This window comes from Phalacrocorax carbo, chromosome 1, assembly GCF_963921805.1.
Source record: "Phalacrocorax carbo chromosome 1, bPhaCar2.1, whole genome shotgun sequence".
In the NCBI taxonomy this organism is placed as follows: domain Eukaryota; kingdom Metazoa; phylum Chordata; class Aves; order Suliformes; family Phalacrocoracidae; genus Phalacrocorax; species Phalacrocorax carbo.
Genome location: NC_087513.1, coordinates 13667220 through 13680628, shown reverse-complemented (window position 1 = coordinate 13680628; position 13409 = coordinate 13667220). Strand labels below are relative to the sequence as shown.

At 39.0% G+C, this 13409-nt stretch overlaps 1 protein-coding gene across 6 annotated transcripts in view; it reads right to left on the bottom strand.

Moving 5' to 3' along the window:
• Positions 1-13409, bottom strand: part of MAGI2 (membrane associated guanylate kinase, WW and PDZ domain containing 2) — a 764477-nt gene that overhangs the window by 27404 nt on the left and 723664 nt on the right. The gene's annotated exons all lie outside the window — the stretch shown is intronic.

The following is a 13409-nucleotide window of genomic DNA, read 5'->3' as shown; positions in this document are numbered from 1 at the left end:
AATAGGGAACATGCTTTCCTTTCTCTAGTCTGCTACTAACTTTCTTGTCCCCCATGAATTCTAGGATGTAATTACTAACAGTCTAGAAATTACTTTCTCTTAGTTACTGAGCGTACACGAACATCAGCAGGGTCAGTTGTCTTGAATCTAAGCATGCTTTAAGCAGTTTTCTCCTTATTCTGATTTATACTAATTCCTCTGTTGAAGCTGATGTAGTAGGTTTACAGCCCTTCTGAACATCTCAGTGAAGACTGATACAAAGAAAGCACTGGATATTTCAGCCTTCTTCACATTCTCAGCAAGCAATGGACCTCTCTTTTTTTCCTGTTCTTCATATTTCTTTTAATATATTTATGTCACCTTTTCTTGTTACCTTTTATACTTTCCTTGCAGACTGTGGCGATATCATTCTGACACATTTAATCTTCCCTCTGCATCTAGTGGGACACCAGCCATGTAACAGGTGTTGCAGCATCAAGCTTTGAGTGTCTAAATGTTTTATTTGGTATGACCCTGTGGCATTAGCTCCTTTCATGGAAAGTGACATATTTGAATATCAGATCATTATTTTTAAAAGGCATTTCAGAGAGTTGCTTTCTGTAGAGGTACAAAGCTTTTCAGATGAAACACCAGAATATTTCAAAAGATAAGCTTCAATGTAGCAACATCAGAATTTTGCATGGCATTTAAGTCCTCTGTCGTTTTACACTTTATGGATTTAATTTTTGTCAGGAAATCAACAGGAAAAAGAATTCCCCACATCTGGAGAGTTAGCCATCCCTAAAACAATACCGTCAGCTCCCATGCCATTCAGGTACCATTTTTGCCTGACAGCGTGAGAGGATGCATGCATCCTAATAACCAAGTTTTAAATCCACAAATAGCAGGGAAAAGGTTTGAGAGTGCAGCCCTTGAAATTCAATATTTTAATCTCACAAAGCCAAAGACTGCCTTCAGCTCAAGGTGTCTTTACACGGGATCTGTGCACAGGGCTGTAATGAATGCATCCCTTTGCAAGGCTGGCAGCTGTTTGGTGCCCAGTCATGCGAAACGAACTGATGGACCCCTTCCCACTCCCAACAGGCAGGCCCTGCATCGCGAGACACCCCCTGAACTGGCATCAGCTCTGATTTGTAACCTTCCTGGCAGTCTTCAGCAAAGACTACAAAGCTGGAGTGATCGGCCTCCGCACCCTCCAGACGTTCCCACCAGCTTAAGGTTGAAGCGTGTTGGCAAGCCAGCCTGGCAAGCTTGCACGGCTGCTGCCTAAGCTGTAGTAATTCTGAAGAAACATGCTCTTTGCAGCTATGAATCTGGCAATTTTACACTCATTGATTTTGCGTTGTGTTTCTTTCTTCCTACAGAACATGGCCCTGCCTGAATTTCCATGCTGTTTGGGAAAATGCCTACCCCAACGCACCGGTTCTGCTCCTGACCTAATGGCATTTGATAAAGAGAATGCTTCTTTATTATATTCTTACAATGTGCAAGCACAAAATAAACACTGAATACTTCTCCCCCCTTAATGTTTTTGAAGTTGAATATTAATGATTTAAATGTAATTAGGAAAGTAGTTTGTGTGTATGGGAAATGTCTCTTAAAAAAATCTGTTTCTGTTCAGGTTAATTCAGATGCTCCATCCATGCGTAAGAACAACTGAGCTATAAAATTGGGCAGCGTGCTTTCTGGCAATAATGAGAAGATAATATTCCTAAGGACTGTTTAAGTGACATCACTATTGATAGGTTAATTAGAAAGAAAATTGTAAAACTTCTCCAAATCATTAGAATAAAGTGCCTCTAGCACATGTAAGTTTAGCTGCGGAGTCTTTGTTCTGGCTATATTTTATAGTAATTATTACCTGTCTTGTTAAAAAGCCAACCATACATATAAACAGAATTTCGGAAGCAGGCTAAATCAGAAGGAAATACAAATAGGTTTAATGTACTAAAGAGGTTTTTCCTTGCTTAAATGTACTTTTAAACTCCTGATGATAGCCTTGTGTACATTTGCCTCTGTCACTGCGCAAGGAACAGTCTCTAAGCAGGTGTATAGTTCCCTGTTGCACGAAATGAAATTAATTGTGTATGCAAATTTTCATTCTATGTTAAATGAGGAAATCTAGTGATAAAAGCAGCCTCCAATGATTTGTGCAGAGGGCAATGCTATCTGTCATTTTATTAATGCTTTTTATAATTAAACCTCAGGAAAGAGACTAATTACACTTAATTCCTTTTATATGGGCACTATTTTTATAACTGAAGCATTTTTTACATATTATTTGTTGCTGTTGTTATTGTTAATGAGTCCAAAAAGCTGAGAGACTGTCTGTACTTGGAGACTGAATAGGAACTCCCGAATATCTATTTTGGTGACTTTCCAAGTGCTGACAAGCCCTAATATCATTGCCTGGAATTAGGCAGCGCCTGGATTTGCACAGGCTGTGCAAATTTCCTTAAGGCAGAGAATCTGTACTGCCTGGAAATCCCAGGTGTAATGTGTGGCCTGAGCAAAGCTGTGGGATATTTCTAGTCTTGGACTCCTGCCAGTGCATTTTAGGTATGTGAGCTTGGGTCTCTCAGTAAAAGACATGGCATTTCTCTTGGGAGGAATTACGCTAATGTAACTTTTGCTACTTTTGAAGCAACCACCCATGAAGGTTTAGAGTCAAAACCTCTTTTTTTCTGTGGCCAGCCAGCTGTTTAAGTAGCTGTGCTTCTTTCTCCTGGAAACCCCCGGCTCCTTGTTCCTGCAGAAAGCTGTTCTTGCCTCCTGCCCAGAAGGGGAGGGCATGCTGCGGGGAAGAGAGGGGCCGTAGCACATGGACCGAGCTGGTGCAGAGCACAAAATGGCTTTCACACCACTCCTCAGCAGCTGCTCTAGCTTTTTTTTCTTTTCTCTTTTTCACCTTTTCCTGAGAGAAGATGTTACAGAAAGAAAGATTGGAAAGTGGAAAATGTGCGTGACTGAGAGTCTGCAGAGAATGGGGAGTGCAGGAGAGAGGAATGGAGTTTGCAGTGGTGGGTGTCTAACACGACAGCAAAGTGGACTTCTGGTACTGAAGTAGACTTGATGTCTTCTGCAGCATTGCTGCAAAATAATCCAGGTATGTGTGAATTAAAGGTGTCAAAGATAAAAGGAAAATTCATTATCCTACTGGAGTTAATTGAGATGCCATTACTTTCTAAAAATAGAGCTAGGATGACTCAGTGTAGTATAATATAACGTTAATAGCATGTACTTCACCACTACAATCATGGATGGGAACCAGAGACTGTTAAAAAGGACAAAGAAAATTTTCTGGTATCTTCTTGATGGTCTCAGGCAGTTCCCATTAGGCAAAAGCAAAGCAAATTCAAGATTTGACAAGCCAATTTCATAGATCCTACATAGAAGCCTGGGCATGAAAGTTCATGGAGACTGCTTCATCCACAGTTGCATCCAAACAACAAACCATAAAAGAACAGAGTCTCTGACAAGTGAAATATAAAACCACAAAAAGTTTTTCAGGAGGAAAAATGCTAAAATGTAAGAGCTAATAATATACTTTCAAACTTACCAAAGGTGTGGATCCTGCTGTAGAACCAAGATCTCATAAGATAGTTTGGGTGCAAGGTAGAAAAGACCGTAAAAAAAGTTTAGCTGCATTCCTTGTGTCAGTGTTCACTAAAGAGGAGGTCAGCAAAAACCCTGCAGAGGGTCTGCTTGCCACAGGGAGGCTGAGGAGCTGACTCCAACAGCAGGGTCAGTGGCAAAGACTTTAGAACAAACTGATGAAATGAGTAGTAAGAAACCACCGGAAGTAGATGGCATTCATCCTCGACTCTAAGGGAGTTTGGATATGAAGCTGCTGAACTAGTAGCTACAGGATGTATGTAATCTACTGCCTAAAGCAGTAAATTGCTGAGTAGCAGAGGAATGGGAAGTGGCAAGTGTGACACCAGTCTTTAAGGACAGTCCTGGAAAGTAACCAAGTGAGTCTCATGTTCAATTGAGCAGCTGGAGGGAAGCAATAAGGTTGGTGAGGGTTAGTTGGCATATGGATAATGATGATATAGTGGGAAAGGGTCAGTGTGGCTATCATAGAGGCAAGCCATTCCTCACAGATCTATTGCAGGTCACTGGAGATGTCAATGACTATATAGATAAATGTGATCTGGTTAGTATACTGACATTTTCAGAAAGCTTTTAACAGTAAAGCCTTCAGTAAAGGCTCTGCTGTGGGATGAGAAAGAATAGGGTGTTCTAGGTGAGAGATTACATTCTAGGAAAAAAATGCTTTAAATAAGTGGTCAAATTTCACAATCAAAAGACCTTACCATAGTGATTATTCTGTTCTGCAAATTTATAAATTGCATGGTGAAGAAGTTGAAGATTGGGTGATAAGATTTGAAGGTAACTCAATACCATGCAGGATCGTCAAATCTAAATTTAAAGTTAAAAGACTATAAAAAATAGCACAATACTGTGTGCTAAAGCAGCAGGTGAAGTTCAGTGGTGCTAAGGCGCTAAACGCTAAGTACAGTACATGTGCAAAACTGCATACACAATGACTCTAAATTAACCATTACCCCTGAGGAGGCAGATCTCATAGTCCTTGTGGTTAGCTCACTGAAAATGTCAGCCCAGTCGAAAAAGCAAACAGAATATTAACCTTTAGGTTAGAGAGTAAAGGAGAAACCATCATTACATCATTCAGGAGCACCAGTATCTTGAAAATGACAGATTGTTCTGGTGCTTCTATCTCTAAATGAATGTGAATGACTGAGAAATTATTTGGAGGAGACCAATGAGGATGGTCAAGGGTAAAGGGGAAAGACCAGCTTCCTTATGAGGCAAGGTAGAATTGACTGGTAAGCTTCATTGGGACCACGGTGAATATGATGTAGGTCAATAGAATAAGAAATGATATGGAGAATGAGGAAGAAATCATATGAGGGAGATATTATGTTGCAGCTACAAACAAAATAAGGATTTTTTTCAATCGATGCAAGCATTTAGCTTTGGAATCCATTGATATAGTAGACTGGGAATGTCAAAAGCAGAGCGAATTCAAATAAATGGTTAAAAAATAGTCCTAGGCACTAAATATGAAAATTCCAGCATAAAAAAAAAATATCTGTGAACTGCTGCTTGCCAGGGGCTTGGATGTTGTTATACCCAGTGAAGAATCATTTCATACTTGTCCTATATTCCTTTCCTAGGCATCTTCCACTTGTCCTTGTTGGAGTGAGGATACTGGGCTGGGTCAGCCATAGGAATGGGTCTAATATCTGTATCCTTGTATCTTTATAGGTGATCTATCCCTATTTCTACTTGTTGTGTTTTGGGAAAAAACAGAAGCTGCCTCTGCCATTCCGGTTGCTGGACAAAATATTTCATTTAGCAGCATCATTTGGTGTGTATATTTTTTTCTAACATTCTTGATTGTTAATTTTTTAAGGGCTAATTATTTCTTTTTTGACCAGAAAACCTTTATAAATCTTTCATGAAATACAGATTTAAATATGGTGCCTGCCTGCCAACTAAGTATTTTATTCTTAAAATTTCATACTAAACTTTTTTAGCAAGATTATTATCTTGTTCTTTTTCATAGCTGGCTTGAAGGATTTTGCTATTAGGCATAGAGTTACAAGGACACTTTGAATGTGTCAAATTGAGTACATATTTGCAAGAATGATGTTAATTAATATGTGTGAGAGGAATATTCTTTCTCCTTACCTTTCTGCAAACAAATTCTGAAAAACATACACAGCTTTTTTGAGACATGCTGAATAACAGTTCATCTGCAGTTAATTCACTCTTGATTTATTAAGCTTTTGCACTGTCAAAATATATTCAGAATCCCTGAGGACCTCAGTTTGCATTTCTTTGTTGTGCAGATACAAGAATGTTCATCAGCTTTATGTCTGCATGTCAATATATTCTTCCTTGAGTTCTGTCAGTTACACTAACCTGGCATTGAGCCCCTCTTGCCACAGGCTGGCATACAGCTCATATGCTCGAGTATCCCAGTTGAATTCCTGGAGTTCAGATTAATCACACCCAGTCTCACTACAAGTGAGATTGGACAGTGATGTATGTAGCTGGGAATTGGCGTGTGAATGAGATTACCCCAAAGGGACATGCAATTCGGTGGGAAAGCATAGCTAACATCTTCCTGTACTGTTCAGATGGATCACAAATCACAGAATAAATGGATGAGACTAAGAATATCTTTGTCTTTGTGCTCCATTGTAATGGCAGTGTTGACATTCACTGAACACTTACTATGAAGGCAAGATTTATATTACAGCATAAAGTAAGCCAGGTATGCCGGAGGTTTTAAGAGTAAGTGCTACTTATGTAGAAAAGATTGGCTACTTAACTGGCATGAATCACTCTGTAGGCATTTTTCTTTCAGATGTGTGCACAAGAACTGAGTCAAACAGAGGCTGGTGGAGCACTGTATGCTCCTGGAACATTCTTCTGTCCTCTATGTGTGGGCATAACACCATTATTTTATATCTAATATTAGTGACTTTTCACTGAGGTTTCTGATGGTCTTCTCAAGCCTTCACTCATGTCAAGTGCTCAGCAGCTGACTCCCTACTGTTCCCGGCCCACCACGTAGGGAAGACCTTTTTGGCTTTTAGGACCTACGACTGCTCTTTCCACTTTTATGCTTGCTGTGACTAAAGCAAACTTGCAAGAGTGTTTCCAACAGCAATATCTACTTTTCTCCAATATTCTGAACATAGGACTTCACTGCCTTTTAAGACCTGGACATTTGCACAAGTCATTCAGCAGTATATTTCAAAGTCTTCAGCTTTGTTTCTGATCCAAAATAGGAGTCCAAAGTTTGCTATGGCAAAAAAATTTGGATTACACTGGACAAAACTTTGTTTATTTTTGGACACAGTGATTGCCCTAAATGTTTGTAAGAAGGTCATGACGGATCAAGCCATTCTTACCTTCTTCCCATTTCCTTGCTGCAGCTTTCTTCATTGCGTAAAGAAACATCTGTACCTGTCATCTACTATCTCTACTGTGTGACAACTGCTTGCCTCCTATTTTAATATTTTTTGCTCTAATCACCATCAAGCTGAGCTGAGCTACTTCTTGCTTGCTGTACTTACTGACTGAAACCTCAGGTATATTCCACTGCAGACTGTAAGAAATAACCATTTGATGTGGGGTTAATCAATAATGGAGCATCCCAAACAGATGCTCTATTCTCCATCAACAAGAAATCAGGAGAGGCTTTATACCAGTAAGGAGCCAGTGCAAATTGTGGGGTCTGCACAGCAACATGCTCTTTAAGATTTCCATTTACTGTAGAGTAAGAAATCATTCATTCTTCCTTTTGAGCTTTTACTGGATAGTTTCTGAAAGGAAACAATCAGTCTTGTCGACAATCAGCGCTTTTTCATATTTACCCCTTTCCTTTGGCAACGGGACTACAAAAAGCTGAGATAACCCTGCAGAGACTCTGTTCTGAAAGGATTAAAGAATTATAGCAGTAATGCCTGGAAAGCAGAATCACAAAGATTAGGGGATGGTCCTTGTGTGTGAAGCTAGAGGAACTGTATGTGATTTCTGGTACAAAATTTGGCCATGGAATGGGACTCCCACAGAACAGTGTATGAGGCAGCCCAGCCATTTCTACTTGGATTTTGTCTTCTGTGAGATTCAAGAAAACAGCTGCTAAAAATACATTTAAAAAAAACCTGATAATACTTTACTCATGATGATATGGACTTAAAAGAAGTGTCTGTGGAAGCTGTATTACAGGCAAGCCTCAGACAGGGAATGATTCCTTAATTGCTGGAAACGGATGACTTTGATCTTTTAAAACCCTAGAAATCAAGGCCTGCTAAAAATGGCTACAGTGATAAAGTGACTAGATGAACACCAAGCTAAATGTGTGTAACAACAAGCAATCAAGAAAGCTGAAATGGAAAATCCCATGATGAACACAGAAGGAAAAGACTTCTGCTTTGTGTGGTATAAAAGCCTTTCCAGAAACTGTAGGGACATAATTAACTAAAGCTGCTCTAAACTTTTCCTGCTTTTCAGCTTGGCCTATCCACTGAACCCAGAACAGTTCAAGTGATTACTGGGTGCCCAACTTGAGACGTTCAGAAGGGCCCTGTTCCAGGGAGATAGGTCTATATTCCCTTGTTAAACTCCACTGTTACACAGTTTACAGAGCCCAGATAGATAGCTGCCTACATACAGTCTATTTCTTTGAGAAGCCTGAAGAGTTAGTTTTGATCTTAATTAATTTCTTCTGACATACATAGTTAGCAATAGCCAACTATTACATGATACTCTACTGTTTAAAAGCCTGGCCTCTAGACTTCTCAAAGGGGACTTAAAATTGTGTCTCCTATGGCTCAAGAGAGGGCTTTAGTATCGGGGGATGCATTTCATAGGCACTCTGTCCCTCTTATTGCAAACGTGAATGTGCAAGTCGTGTTGTCAAAAGGAAAACAAAAAAACCAGAACAAGTTGCCTGTCCTTGTATTTAGGACACTTACAAAGAGGCAAATGTCAGTTTTGAATGCTGTCAAATGCTCATATATGGGTTTTAACAGCAGTTTCAAATGTAATGATTATGCCTTCCATGATTTGAAACTTTAGTTCTGTTTCCTTCCAAATAAGAGAGAGGCTCCCTCTTGTCTGCCTGCCTTTTTTGTTCCTTTGCTCTTGAATACTGAATTCTTTCTTTTTGCTAGGAATAATTCTTGGTGTAGGTGGATGGATGAAGTTTCCTGAATAACCACAAATAAGGTTAGTGTGAACTCTGTTATCATGGGAAAGGACGAAACACACAAATTGTGCTAGTTTGCAGAATGCCTTGAACCTGTGCACAGCATAGGTTTGTTGCTGTTGTGAGTCTCACTGTGCTGCTCACTCAGCAAGCTAGAACAGATCAAGCAAGGCCACACAGATTCCTATGCAACAACAACACAGAAGATCATAACTGACACTGTAGGAGCTTCCTATCCCTTATGCCTATTTTTATCTCCAACCATGTACAACTGAAACAGAGAGAGAGGCACAGACTGCAGGAAAAGCAACAAAGGATTGAAGAGTCAAAGGAGGACTGCAAAGCAGGAAAGAGCTAAAATTCTGCAGTGCCTGTATTTCAGATGTCTGTTCTGCAAATATATAAGAAAAATCTACTAACAAATGAGAAAACTAAAGTAGTATTAGGAGATATGAGAAAGCTAGAGATAGGGCTAACTGGTGTACATAGACTGAGAAAAATGAGTTGACAAGACGATGAAACTAGAAATGTCAGAGATGAGAAGTATGACTTTCATGGAAGATGTGATAAAAGGATGTAACTCACAAAGTGACAAAATGACACAGATGCACATTGTGTATAAAAAAGCACATTTTGCCCTCATTCTTCATGAATTTCGCATTCACTAAACCCATTTGTGCAAGATACTCTGTATCTTAGGGAGCCACAGGCTCTTTATTTGATGCTGGTTTCAGTAAACATGCTGGATGCAGAAGATATCATTCAAGGCAATAAGAGATCTGCTGATCATATCTCACACAACTAGCAATCACTATGACCATCCTTAACAATTCTCCTGAGAGCAGTCAGTAGTTCCCCATTTCTAAGGAAGGAAGGGATAGAGATCTGCAGGCACAGCTCTGCTGATCATTGTCCTCAATATGAGACAAGAATAAAATATGAATTATCGTAAGCCTTATCTAAATAGACTTGTAAAATTGTTGCCAGTAGTGTTTGACTCTTCAGAGGCTGTGGGGACTGTGCTCTGTTTTGGCTGTGTTATGTCCCTCATCTCTGGTGGCCGATTCAACTCAATACTACTATCACTGATAGTGCATGTGCCATATTCTTGCCCTACTTTGACACTAGGCCTTGCAGCTTTATTTTGCAATATCGTCATCACCAACTAGTTTCAATTTTTTTCCTGATGTTAAGATTACTTGACAAATGGAGTCCTGATATGCTCGGATCCCTGCCAGTTCAGGATAAGATATCAAAGGCATTAATAATTCTCCAAATATTTCTCATGGTTCTTTTAATACATCCTTGTCTTATGCAGCACAGACATGGTCCTGTTCGGTCCTTTTTTTGCCATGGTGTGGACAGAGTCTTATATTTCTGGCACTCCCTTATCCTGAAGAAGAAAGGAGGATGGAGATAAATTTTTAGATCTCTGAGCTCTCAGTAAGTCTATCTGCCATTTAAAGTTTTGGAAAGTCGCATTTTCTTTTATAGTCTTTCCCTTAGATCTAATGAAACTTTTCTTTGTTACTCCTAATCTGTAAGATATTTTACTCTTTGCAAAAATCCACTTAGTTTACTGGAAGTATTTTGAGCCACATGTTTCAAGTTTTGTAAACACTTGCTGTGGTAGGCTTTTCAGAATAGACCATTGTAGCTTGCTCTCTGCTCAGCTATCGGAATTAAGAGGGATCTATATTTACTGCCAGTGTAGTGATAAGGCTCCCCCCTACAAAGTTCTTCTGCAATGAATCTGCATATGTCTTATCCATGAATTGCAGTAAAATCCTGCCAAAGTTAATTGTGGTATATGACCTGACATATGGTTTTATATGAAGTTACACAATTATGGCTGTGGCTCTCCAACACTGGTTGAGAATAGTTTACCAACCATGCAGGCAGAGGACGCATGTGAAGAAACACCTCTTCCTGTAGACTTCTGGGTCCTTTGACAGTTATTTCCTTCCCATGTCCAGTGACAGAGGAATCCAAGTTAAACCAGGATGTATGCTTGGGCTTTCTGCAGAAGCCGAGTCTATGACCCCAAATAAAAGTCTCAGTGCATGTAGAAGTGCCATGACTAAGAACAGTGTAATAAACCTGTGAAAATTTTAAAACTTTTTTTAAGGGAATAATTTGTTGAACCTTAAGACACACTGCAGTGTCTGTATAGGTTGGCAGAAAGGGATCCTTGTGTAGAAAAGCAATATGCTGGAAAGACTGATGAACCCAGTATGACATCAAATCACTACTCTTCCACCTTTTTGGTTCCCAGAATAATTCCATAGAAAATCAAAGTAGAAACTCCATCAGTCATGAAGGGCAATTAAGGACTATTTTAGATCTCATAATCCTAAAATGGGGTGTTCCTCAGTAGTCTTGTTTCCAATAAAAACACCAAGTACCTAGCATGCCATTCCCAGCGGGAACGAAGACCAGGACTTCTGACTGGAAATGGTGATGTGATAACAAACTTCATGAAAATGTTTTCCCCTTCCATCAGCCTTTTCAGATCTGGACAGTTCTGTCAGAGGCAGTGGAAGACCATCACTTCCAGTGCTTGCTCTATGAGTCTATTCTCTCATCTACTCCCAGGCTTCATAAAAGCCTGGAGTTCATAAAATCCTGAAAATCAAACGGAGTGTCATGAGGATGCCCCAATTTTGGTGTCACTCCCTTCACGTTGTTTCATCATTGCCTTTTTGTTGAATTTCTCTTTGCTCCTATTATTGGTATATTGTATTCCTTTCATACTTCCCTTCCTCAGTAATGGATCTACTCTATTTTTTTTTTTTTTAAAAGAGGTAGTTCGATACCGTTTCTTTATTTACATCTGATTTCCTATAGTCTTAGCTTTTACTTCTTTATATTTATACTCTGCATCTGTAATGCATAGCACTTTTATGTGTATTTAGACCTGAGAATCTTTTGAATGTGTGCTGATAAAGTTTCACAGTTTTTAGCACCTGTCCAAGTGGAATATAGCTGTTGGGCTCTTCCCGTCACTACGGTTTTGCAGTGCCCACTAATAGTACAACACATAGATGTTGACTTGCCTATCTAGCGCTATCTTCAGTTGGAGATTGCATTGCTTTGATTATACATATTTACAAACCCACTAGTATAGATGTGGCTCTATTACTTTAAAGTACTTTATATTCTTTTATTTATTTCTGTAAAGTAGGGAGATTTAGATCAATATGAATGAGCCTTTTCAGGGCTTTTGCTGGCTATAACTAGACAACAAAATATTATTCATGGAATATGTTTACTTATTACATCTAAATGCTTTACAGGTAACATGCTTCATTATATGATCTGGTTTTTTTGCAACAGCTTAGCTGGTTTAATTTTTCTTGGCTTTGTGAGTGGGAATAATGGTAATGTGCATTATTTCTTTCTGTAAGAATGATCTGCACCTTTTATTATCTGCTTCATGTTTTTCTGTAAGGATTCAGTTAAATCAAATAAGGCTTTTCAAGGAGGAGGAAACAGGAAGCAAAACAAGAGTGGAGATAAGTAGATCATGAGAACTATTAGCTGGAAAGTGCTCCGGATAAGATCTTACCCCATGAGCATGGTTTATTATCCCCAGTGCTGAAAGCCTAGGATCAGAGAATCTGATCTTTAAAGACGATGGTACGTGAAGTGAGAAGCACTGAACAGATTTTTGCATATTTTACTATGGAGATGCATCTGTGAAAGAGAAAGACACAGAACTGCAGCAAGCAGGCTGGTGGTCCCAGCCAAGAAATGGGAATGAACCTGCATTATTGACAGCAGATGTAAACTTAGGAAAGGAGATATGGTACAGAACTCTGCTTCCTTTGCTCATCTTCCTATATGCTATATTATTTCAGGAATTATTATTTTTTTGTTTTGTTTTTCTAGTTTTGTTTTGAAGAAATTTTTTCTCAAACTTCTGCTGTCCATTGGTTACAGGTCACTGGAGACAAAAGTATTGCAAATTCCAAACCCATTTGTGTCTGTTGGGTTAAAATGGCTGTTAAACAGAAGAATACACGACAAGACTCGGTGTCAAAGCTGGAGGGTAAAACTGATTCCAGAAAATAATGCTTTTAAAGGGGAGAAAAAACCCCAATCAGTTACACCTGTCTGGCCAGAAAAAAACTTTGCTGTGTGTTGTGGCCACATGAACAAAAAAGCTTTAAAATAAGTTATTTCAGAAAATATATTAACACTTTTCACTATAAGATACCGGACTTATAGATACCTAATGAAATTGAAAAAAGCTGTGTGTTTGTTGTACACACTTTGTATATTCAGACTATTCACAGAGTGGATAGTCTAACTTTATTCTGTGGTTCTGGCCAGTTTATTCGGATGATACACACATTTTAACTGGTTAGTTTTCTGCCTAATACAGATTATTATTTGAAGTGAACCCTCTCTAAAGGTGTTGTTCTACAGTTGGTCTGTAATCTTAGCCATATGTTTCCAAATATATGATTCCAGAGCTTATTACAAGCACAACTTTTTCCTCATCATTAATCATATTATGTATGATAATCTACACCTCACAGCTTTTCATTAACAACTGACTGTGATAGTGCTACAGCAAAGGAAGGAATGAAAATACTCACCAGAGAAGGTATTCTTGAGTTAAAGTTCTAGCTGCTGCATTAATTTACTT